Source organism: Typopeltis vanoorti, chromosome 7 (genome assembly GCF_054136105.1).
Source record: "Typopeltis vanoorti isolate ZY-2024b chromosome 7, IOZ_Tvanoo_1.0, whole genome shotgun sequence".
In the NCBI taxonomy this organism is placed as follows: Eukaryota; Metazoa; Arthropoda; class Arachnida; order Uropygi; family Thelyphonidae; genus Typopeltis; species Typopeltis vanoorti.
Window position 1 is genome coordinate 110,381,426 of NC_143555.1, and position 12,027 is coordinate 110,393,452.

At 35.9% G+C, this 12,027-nt stretch overlaps 1 protein-coding gene across 4 annotated transcripts in view; it reads left to right on the forward strand.

Moving 5' to 3' along the window:
* LOC150104961 (E3 ubiquitin-protein ligase Siah1-like) overlaps positions 1 to 12,027 on the forward strand; it is a 94,422-nt gene that overhangs the window by 13,996 nt on the left and 68,399 nt on the right. The gene's annotated exons all lie outside the window — the stretch shown is intronic.

The following is a 12,027-nucleotide window of genomic DNA, read 5'->3' on the forward strand; positions in this document are numbered from 1 at the left end:
GATAGAGTTAGGTGGGATGAAAGAGAAGAATGAGAAGTTGATTTATAGGTTTGAAGCTGGACTAGTAAAGGGATGCTAACCCCCACTTAAAGTAGAGAAATCAAATCATAGAGATGTTAGCTCAAGAAGAGAAATTTGTGTAGAGATTGCAAAATTCTACAGATAGATTTCTATTTGATGCTCAGATCCTCTGTATCTCAGTATCATCAAAATTAAGGCAAAATAAAGTGAGATCTTTCTTACAGCAAATAAGATAGGACTGTTTTAGTAGTGTTGGAGTTCATGTCCTACTGCAGAATGACAGAGTTTAATAAGGCAATGTGGAGAATCTTGGAATGATTGTGTATTCTAAGGCTTGTCAAATGAAAAATGGAATACAGCAGCAAAGCTTTAGATAGGATCTGTGTCATTAAGGAATGGTAATTTATTTCCAGGAAGAGGATGAATGTAGGCATATGTGCAAGTCCTGCGGTATACTGGCATTGGGAAGAAAAAATCTGAGTATCGGAAGCTGTCTACCATGACATGAATAATCAAAGACAAAATTGACAATCCAAATGTAGAAGGCATGCCATAATTTGATGTGTAGATTCTGTGTTTGCCTGGTGAAAAATGCCCTGGAAATATCAAGAGTAGAAAGATTTGGAGAAATTCATGACTACACAAGGTTCTCCAAACCCTTTCCATGGCTTGTGTCCAAAGGCAGATAGATAGTTGTGGCTAGGATATTCACCTTGTGTGAAGTGTTATAATCAGTATTCCCCCTCTAGTTTTTGTTTGGTCTTGTGCGCAAGTTTCCGGTCTCAGACTTTGTGTGTGTGTGTGTGTGTTTATTAACAATAAATTGTTAGCCTGTGCATGCAATAGCAAAAGTCACAAACTCTTTATTTGATATGCCTAAAATTTGTAATACATTTTGTTAAAAGATCTTGTACATTGCATACTGAATATTTCTGAGAGCAACCTAAATGCTCACTTCTTCAGCCATTTAAATGCTGCATATACCTGCAATTTATGGACAAATATGTCAAATTATGCCATTTCAACATATTTGTTCAGCCACTCAAGTTTAAATGAATTTGCAGTTCTTTTCCACCTCAACAGTGACAGGTTTTTAAAATGCTATAGGAATTTTTAATATAATATTTTTCATATTAAAGTTGCCCCCCCCCCTTTTTTTTTTTTGTTTAGCTATAACCTATAAAATTGTGAGCCCTAAATTAATTTGCTTAAATTTGCATAGCTACAAAAATCCACCACTTTTTGCAAGAGTTCAAGTGACTGTACTGTCTAGATCAGTGTTTCTCAAACTTTTTTCAACTATGGAACACTTCACAAATCCTGAAATTTTCACGGAACACCTTGGTTATTTTGTAATGTAAAAATTAATAATTAATTGGTAATTTAGCTGATTTTTATTATTAACCAATAATTGATTATTAATTAAACATCAATTAAACCATCATTAAATTAATTTGTGCTGACAAATTAATTTAAAAACAACAAATTCCAGAACTTCTCGCAGAACACCTATTCACCTTCCGTGGAACACCAGTGTTCCGGGGAACACCGGTTAAGAACCACTGGTCTAGACTGGTAGACACTAAACAAATATGCCTCTGCAACTTACTGACATCAGTGTTAGTTCGTCCACGTGGCACAGACTACATGTAACTAATTAGAGCATATTAAGTATATTATTTCTGGGAAAACTCCCATGTTACTCCTCTTAATAAACTATTATAATTACGGCTATTTTGCCTGCTTCAGTTTAGAAGTGCCCCTGTTTAAATGCCATTGGCTATTTACTCACGGATTCTTAGGGCATTGTGAGTGTAAATGTACCAAAAAGTATTTGTAGCATAAGGAATAGAAATTTACACATACCTTTTTCTGGGTGTTGCGGCTTTTCCTCTTTCTGCGATGTCGAAAAACTACTGAATGTGTGTGTGTGGGGGGGATAGGCAATTTGGTAGAATTAAGTTAGAAAAACCCAGGTTTTTTTCATAATATATATAAACATATATATTATATTATATAGGATGGGGAAAAGGTGAAAGGGTTGATTTTTTTATAATAGGAAGGGAAAAGGTGGTCGACAGGGTGCGGTCCGTTTCGACTATTCGTGGTCGTCATCTGAACACATTGGGAAAGTGGATGCGATGTCAGGTCGGGTCGGTGCTTCTGCTTTTGAAGTGTTTGTGTTGTCGCCTATTGGTCGGGGTTGTGACCTCAATTTTATGTTGTGAAGCTTCCAAACCTCGGAGATTATGTAGGGCCTGTGTACGTTGATAGAGTTCGCGTCACACTTTATAGCTATTGTTTCCGATATTCTGAGCATTGTTTCATTGTCTTGTCTGTCTACTATGATGGCCTTGTCGATCTGCGGGGTATGTTATTGTTCAAGGGCGTGAACAGCTATTTCCATTTTTCCTGTGCTTTGTATTCAATTTTTCTTTTTGATGTTACGTTTTTTAGTGTTTAAATGTTCTGGGATAGGGATGTTACAGTGACGGAAGTGTTCTTGTAGTCTTGCCCATAAAGACCTGATGGTGGAACCTGTGTAGGTGATGTCACAGTCTTTTTGGCAGGGAAATTTACGCAAACAAGACGGCAAAAAACTGCCAAAAACAACCCAAGTACCAAAACGAACTTCCCTACACAAAAAATTATCAAATTACCATACACCCAAAACACATGCAAAGCCTATAAATACATCTTCAAACATACTGACTACAAACTGGTATTCACCACAAACCAAAAACTGGCAAACCTCCTAAAATCCACCAAACCTCACACACAGAAAGAAATATTTGAGCAGCACAATGTAGTCTATAAATTTTCCTGCCAAAAAGACTGTGACATCACCTACACAGGTTCCACCATCAGGTCTTTATGGGCAAGACTACAAGAACACTTCCGTCACTGTAACATCCCTATTCCAGAACATTTAAACACTAAAAAACGTAACATCAAAAAGAAAAATCGAATACAAAGCACAGGAAAAATGGAAATAGCTGTTCACGCCCTTGAGCAAAAACATACCCTGCAGATCAACAAGGCCATCATATTAGACAGACAAGACAATGAAACAATGCTCAGAATATCGGAAACAATAGCTATAAAGTGTGACGCGAACTCTATCAACGTACACAGGCCCTACATAATCTCCGAGGTTTGGAAGCTTCACGACATAAAATTGAGGTCACAACCCCGACCAATAGGCGACAACACAAACACTTCAAAAGCAGAAGCACCTACCCGACCTGACATCGCATCCACTTTCCCAATGTGTTCAGATGACGACCACGAATAGTCGAAACGGACCGCACCCCGTCGACCACCTTTCCTCTTCCCCCTCCCTATTATAAAAAATCAACCCTTTCACCTTTTTCCCACCCTATATAATATAATATATATGTTTATATATATTACGAAAAAAACCTGGTTTTTTCTAACTTAATTCTACCAAATTGCCTACCCCCCCAACACACACACACACACACACACACTCAGTAGTTTTTCGACATCGCAGAAAGAGGAAAAGCCGCAACACCCAGAAAAAGGTATGTGTAAATTTCTATTCCTTATGCTACATATACTTTTTGGTATATTTACACTCACAATGCCCTAAGAATCCATGAGTAAATAGCCAATGACATTTAAACAGGGGCACTCCTAAACTGAAGCAGGCAAAATAGCCGTAGTTATAATAGAGCATATTAAGTTGGAATTGGGTTAGAGTAATAATATTGGAGTGGAAACATTGGAAAAATTACTAAATAAAATAAGCAAGTATCATTTATCATATAATTCATTTTTATAGTACATTCACAAATTATTGACTGTAAATTAAAAATTCTGAAAGCAAACATTTTTTGTGTGCAGTTCTAGCTGTGGGCCTCCCTTACCGATTATATGTTAGATTTATTTCTTGTCATATCTTAGCACATTTGTTGAAAAAAACTAAGATTTGAATGGAGGATGTAGGTTCATCATTTCATAGGTGTAAATGACTTTCATCACCATCAAATACTACTATTTTGCTTATTAAAGCCTTAGCTGGAAGTTTATTTTGCACTTGGTTAGACTATAATAAATTTAGTTTAATCCTTTATCCAAGTGTGAGCAAACAAAGTTTGCACCTGAAAATATCTTCAGGACTGTAGCAAGGTGGTGCAACTATTGGCAACTCGGAGCAAAGATGGACAAGCTCTGACCACTCCTTGTCTCAGTGTTTTGCATGGTGGGAGATACTGAGACAAGGAGTGATGAGAGCTTGGTCCACCTTTGCTCAGAGTTTCCAACAGTTGCACCACCTTGCTACAGTTCTGAAGATATTTTCAGGTGCAAACTTTGTTTGCTCACATTTGGATAAAGGATTAAACTAAATTTATTATAAAGCCTTAGCTCTTGAGTGTTTGGTCCCTGTTTTTTGCCTACCACTTTTATTATTACATGCACTACTTATATCTTTCAAAAATATGCAAAACATTGCAGAGCAATGATACTACTTCTCATCATCATTCATCTCAAAAGTCAGACATTATCAAAACTTCAGTGTATTATGCGTACCTTATTCTCTATTGACTTCTAGAACTGTCTTTCATTAGCGCTACTTTCATCTCCATTGGCACAATCCCAACATTAACAAGCTTTCATCGCAGTCTTCTAGATTAAGTTTCTGTCTTTCAATCCATATATATCAGAGATGTGTATGAGAAAGTCACTTGACTTCCGTGCCAGATTAATCTTCATTTTTTTTTTTTCTGTCTAGTTGCAAATTAAATCCATCCTTATGCTCTCCAGAGGATAAATATCTTTCTATTTCCTGTCCAGCACTTTACAGAATTCCTTGCTCATGTGGTATCTTACAACAGACAGGCCAGTATACTGCTCAGATGTCTGAAGAATACCAAGATGACATCCAGCTCAATGATTCTGATAAGTCTGGTCTTGTCAGTCATGCCATATTTAGTAGACTCTGTGTTTATTGGAATCAGACTAAAGTTTTACACAAAAGCTAACTTTTATTAGAGATATTGTATAAAGAAAGCTGTAAAGTCAATATTCATCATCTGAACCTAATCAGAAATGACTATACATTTAACACATGACTGTGTTAAATAGTTTCTGATTTGATAAGAATTTCATTGTCTTTTTGTTTGAATTCTAATGGTTATAGATTAAGCACTCTTTCATTTAGTATGTATTATAATGCATTATATAATTTTCCATTGTTATTTTGTCTGTATAACTTTATGCACCGAAAATGATTTTGAAATGAGACTGAAAATTCTGCTCATTAAAATGAATTCCTTATATTCTGTAGCCAAAGTGAATTCCACATCCCATACCACCTTTCTTATGATAAGGTGGTTAATCCAATCTGTATTGTCTGTAAATTGCATATGTTCTTCTGGCTGGTTTGCTTGTTTTATGGAATAAAAACTAGAGTTTCTTGGAGAAAATATCCTGCCATCTTCATATGAGACCAGCTAACATACCTTCTCTTCAAAAGAACTGATAAAGGTTCTTTGCACCTCAGATGGGATTTGAAACTGCATCTTTTTAATCAGAGAGCACTAATAATGCTGACTGAGCTATGCAAGTTTGTGAATTCCATGTTTAATTGATTATACTTATGCCTGCTATGTCATTATCATCAATTTCCTGATATGTACCCTCAAAGGGTGTTCAGTTTACTATGATATCACTACATGATTAAGTTTACATTGTTATTAATCCTCTTTCAACAAATTTTCTCCAAATTAATGACAAGTAAATCAAAATTACTTGTCAGCACTGCAATATTGGAGTACAGACAAGTAATAGACTAGTCAGCACTCCAATATTGTCATATCTAACATTTCATGCTTCTAAGGAGCCTCTGACTGAATCAATCTACTTAGAACCTGGTCTTCCACTGGGTCTCTTTCCTGCCATCTTGGCATCAAATCCTGTTTTTGCTAACCTTTCCTTGCCCATTCTATTTAAGTGGTCATACCTTAGATTAGCTCTGCTGACACATAAGTCTTCCCATGACTTTTGTTTTAGCTACTTTTACACATTACTTAGCTCTCTTATATTTTTTCTCTATATTCTTTTAGGGCATATGCCAACTTATTTGCTAGGAACTTTTAGTATGCTTTCTTCTTTTCTAGGACCTGCTTCTTTAACTTCTTGTGTCCACCATGGGGTTCTTATTTTTCTATCCTTGCAGACAACTTCACATATTCCCTAGCTGAATTAATCAGTGTCTTCTTCACAGTTTGCCACTTGGACTCTAAGATTTGCTTCTTGTTTTCAATTCTGTTTTATTTTTTCTTCAATAATGTTTGTATAGTTGAGACTACAGTTTACTTGTGAAAGTTGCTCAACTTTAATTCTTTTTAAAACTTTCTTACATACTGTTCTTTTAAATGTGTTATTTATTTTCATCCTGAGCACTAAATAATGATCACTTGCAATTATAAATGCTCTGTACACTCTTGTATCCTGAACCAGTATGTAGCAAAAAACAGCAAATATTTTTCAAAACGTTCCTATATATCTGGCAAGATTCGTTTCCCATTCTACTGTTCAGATCTCCAACAAGAACCACTTTTTCAATTCTCTTTGTCAGCTGCCTGTTCTAATGACCTCGAAAAATTACTCCACTTCTTTTCTTAGAAGAATCTTCTGTGGGGGCCATAGGCACAATCAAGTTTCATTGTCCATTTCCCCATTTTGAATTTTGTTCACGTAACTCTACTTGAAACTTACTTTCAGTCAAGAAGTTTATTTTCATGTATTGTGTTAAATGAGATTGTTATTGTGATGTTATACTAAATAATAAGTATAGGACGTTATACTTATTATTTAGTAAGATATCACCATTACTGAGACAAAGACAGGATGTCTTTGTTTCAGTAATGCCAATTATGTTCACATGGTAGTTTTCCAGTTCTTCAAGTTCAATTTCCTTTCTATTAATACTCCTTATATTGATGGTTCCTATCTTCAGTTCTTCTGATGAGCTTGTTCCACTAGCTGACTTTTCATTGTTCACCCTGTTTCCCCCTGACAAAAACAGTGGGGGGCTTTGTTTAACTGAGCAACATCCCATCTTGCATGAAATCTCATAATTCTGTACCATCATATGCTTTTGTAGTTTAAGCTGGTAGAAAGTCTAATTTGGTTGGCTAAGTCCCAAATTGCCATTCCATCTTCATTCATTCAGTACCCAGGGCACACAATGTGAAGATGATATTGTATAATGGCCAGTAGTGAAAATGACATCCCATTAAACATTAAACCACATAAGAAACTACGAAGAATTTTTATCCATTGATGGTCGTCGTCAATACTATAATGAAAATGAAGAGGAAATCGAAACAAAACATTAGAGGACATTAAAAGAAAAATAAATTGATGAGGATAACACTCCAGATCTTGAATTGAGTGACTATCCAGAATTCTAGAACATTTATTACTGGATTAAGGCTTTATTTCATTTAGGAAGCTCTGTTTCTTCACTAAATACTTGTGCTGATTATGTTTAATTATAGTCAAAAAAAAAACCAGGCTACAATTGATCAATTCCTCCAATGTCAGTAACTGCTAAGAACTGCGTGTTTGTTTAACATGCATCTAAATGAAGTTATTTTTAATGGCAAATATTTTATACTGGGGTGCTTAAGGGTCAAAGCTGTATAACTGAGAAGAGACTTCCATATAACCTTTAAAGGAATGCGGAGAACTGACCAGGGCTTCTGACCTAATGTCCAATCCTCACCTTCTCGTGGTGCACCCTGTTGGGTATCTACCTGGATACTGAACGAACAAGGATGGGCTGGCAATTTGGGATTTAGCCGACCAAATTGTATTCTTATTGGTTAAACCAAAATACAAAATGATGGTACAACATGACAAAATTTCATGCCGGCTGGGTCCTTCACCCGGTTAAACAAGGGCCCCGGTTGTATACGCCAGGGCAAACAGCAAAAAGTCAGCTACTGGAACAAATCTGAAAACACATCCCAACTCAACATCACCAGAGGTAAAGATCGGTACTATCAACATAAGAAGCCTGAATGGCAAAGAAATGGAGCTAGCTGAGGAATTAGATAAGTACCAGATCGACATAATAGGGGTGACTGAAAAAACAAAAAAAGACAAAAACTAGTGAGATCTTTCTGAGCATAAATACAAAATGTTATATTCAAGCAGTGACAATCAAGGAAAAGAAGGAGTAGCCATAGTATTCAACACTAAATACGAGGCTAATCTTCTTGAATGGCAGTCAGTCTCAAGTAGAGTAATGTGGGCAAATATGAGAATGGGGAACTGGACAATGAGACTTATTTGTGCCTATGGTCCCACAGAAGGTTCTACTAAGGTAGAGGTGGAGGAATATCTTGAGGCTTTAGAAAAAGCAACTGACACAATGAAAAAGGAAAAGTTGGTCCTTGTTGGGGATCTGAATAGCAGAGTAGGAAATGATTGTCAGACATACAAAAATATTTTGTGAAAATTTGGAGAAGCAAAGCTAATAATAATGGCAAATATCTGTTGGATTTCTTCTCAGGACATGGACTGGTTATTACTAACACAATGTTCCAACATAAAAATGTGCACAAATTCACTTGGAGAGAAGAGGCAAGGAATAAGAAAAGTTTCATTGCCTATGTTATTATTGATGGTGATGTTTTCTCCCTGGTCCAATTTCAAATCCTCTGTACAACAGAGTGTACAGAGGATTTGAAATTGGAATTGATCACTATTTAGTCTTGAGCAGGATAAAATTGAATTTCATATTGAAAAGAATAACATGTAAGAAACTTTTAAAGTGAATAAAAGTTGAGCAGCTCTCAGGTGTGAACTGTAGACTAAAATACACAAAGATTATTGAAGAAAAAATAAGAGTTTGAGAACAGGAACCAAACCTTAGAGATTCAGTGGCAAGCCTTGAAGAAAACCCTGATTGATTCTGCTAGAGAAGAATGTGGTGAAGTTGCCTGCAAGGATAGAAAAATTAGAACTCCATGGTGGACACAGGAAGTTAAAGAGACAGTGAAGGAAAAGAAGAAAGCATATCAAAAGTTCCTGGCAAATAAGTCAGCTTGTGCTCTTAGAGAATACAGAGACAAATGTAAGAAAGCTAAACACTGTGTAAAACTACCTAAACAAAAGTCATGGGAGTACTTTGGCAAGAAAATAGAAAATAAATATCAAGAAGGTGGCAAAATATTCTGGAGGTTGTTGAAGACGCTTAGAAATGGAGGAAAGAGTGCTATAAATGGAGTTAGAAATGATAAAGGTGACATGAAAATGTGAGAAAAAGATATCCTTGAAGTATGGAGCAATTACTTTGAAAAACTGCTAAATGAAACAAGCAGTGATGACAGCATAGTGGTAAAAAACACTGATCAGGCATGCACTCAGGAATACATATCCATACTTGAAGTAGAAAGAGCCATCCAAGGCTTGAAACGTGGAAAGTCAGCAGGAGTAGATGATATTCAACCAGAAATGCTGAAGTATGGTGGTATAAAAGTCTTACAGTGGCTGCACTACGTAGTTCAGATGGCCTGGACAGAGCTACGAATTCCCGATGATTGGAGTAGAGCTCTGATAGTACCCATATATAAAAAGGGAAATAAAACTGAATGTGAGAATTACAGAGATACTTCCCTATTGAGTGTTCCTGGTAAGATATATGCAAGTATACTTGAGAAACGGTTGAAAAGAATTGTGGAAGAAAAGCTTGTTGAAGAACAAGCTGGGTTCAGGTCAAATAGAGGCTGTCATGATCAGATCTTCACTTTACGACAAATAGTGGAGAAATCATGGGAATATAACAAAGATCTGTATTTAAGTTTTGTCAATTTGGAAAAGGCATATGACAAGGTGCCAAGAGAGAGAGAGAGAGGCTATTCAATACGCTACAATTATATGGTGTCAATGGGGTATTATATCAAGCAATACTTAGTCTTTATTTGAGTTGTAAGTCTGCAGTTAGAATTGAAGGACGTACAGGAAGATGGTTTAATGTTAAATCTGGTGTGAGACAAGGATGTACATTATCCCTTCTGTTATTTATTATCTATATGAATCATGTTATGAAGGAAAATGGTATTAAACATATCAAAATTGGAGGTGTTAATGTCAGCTCCTTGCTTTATGCGGACGATGTTATACTTCTAAATAAATCTGCTACAAGTCTGTCAAGATTCACTGACTAAATTGAATAACTGTTGTAATAGATATGGTATGAAGGTCAGCAATAAAAAGACAAAGACAATGAAAATAGGCAGAATCATTGAAAATGTCAACTGCGTTGTGAATGGAGAACCTGTGGAACAAGTAAAACATTTCAGCTACTTAGGCACGATTTTTAGTGAAGATGCTAATTTAAATATGGAAATAGACAACAGAATCAAAAAAGCTGGTATGGTAAGAAGTCAGTTAAATAAATTCATGTGGAATTAGAGAGATTTTAGTCAGAACACTAAATTAGCTATATACAAGACAGTTTTCAAGCCAGTTTTAACTTATGGATCTGAGAGCTGGGTCAGAAGTAAAACACTTGACCAAAGACTAGAGACTGCAGATATGAGAGTCCTGAGAAAGATTAGAGGCATGAACAGATGGCATCAATGGCAATATCATATTAAAAATGAGGATATTAGGGAAGAACTTGATGTTGTCAGCATCCAGGAATGCGTTAGCAGAGCTAATCTCAGGTGGTATGGTCACTTAAACAGAATGGGCGAGGAATGATTAGCAAAACAAGTGTTCTCTGCCAGGTTGGCAGGAAAACGACCCAGAGGAAGACCAAGATATAGGTGGATTGATATGTACAAAGTGCCTTAGACGATAGAAATATAAGATCTGATAATGGTGGAATCTTGACAAGTAACAGACTGATTTGGAGGAAAATTGTAGATAGGAAGTTATTAATGATGTAAATTTTTCATGTAGTACTATCATATCCTGTACATCTCTTGAGGGGTACATGGCAGGAATTTGATGATGATATTTTATTCTAAATGTCAAAGTTTATGTCAGTAATTTTGCTATTGAATAAATGAAAGACTTGTCTGAATTAATATTTTGTCTTATGTACATACACCTCTTAAACTCTTGATGTGCAACTTGATTTATTTGAGGCAGCCACTTAATTGGGCCAAATTATGCTATTTCTAGTTAATTGGGTCACCAGACCCAATTAACCAGAAACCACCATACTTTAAAAAAAGGTTCCACACTATAGGAATCTTTTTTTTAAAAAAAGTATGAGTACAAAGAAAACAAACACATAGGAAGGATATAAAATTAGTGACAGGATTTAAGTGAATTAATGCTTTTGATCATTAGAGACCGTGCTGGGGGATGGAGGCTACTTTCCCCATCAATGTCTGTCTTCTGATGTTTTGGGTTGACATCTGTCTGTGTAAAACACATCACATATGATGGTGGATTGATCTTGTTTCTGTACTGCAATTAATTCTTGGGTTCCACAAGGTTCTGCAAACTACTGAAAACCAGTTTCTCTTTTCTATCTGACTGTTCACTGGAACATCATTTCTCATCTGGCATTCATGAAGCACTATATTTGCATGTACACAGTGTTCTGCTATTAACATAATTTTGATTGACTAAATTGGATTGTAAATTGTGGGTTTGATGTCTTTTATTCCCCAAAGGGAGTAGGCAAGGCATTTAACTCTTACCTAAGCAAATTAACCATAGAACTTGCAATGTTTCAGACCATAATATAAAATATCAGGGACTATGCGATGGTGATGTTGTCTGCCATGCTTTCCTCCTGGATGCATATTAAAATCATTGTTATCAATGATTTTATAAATGGAAATTTAATTTTATTGGAAGTTTGCAATATGGAACATTATTGCAACAATTGCAACATTATTACAGACTCCATTAACATCAAACGAGGAGTAAGGCAAGGATGTGTGCTGTTACCTCTTCTTTTTAACATCTACTCAGAAGCCATATTTCAAAAAGTCTTGGAAGGAAGAA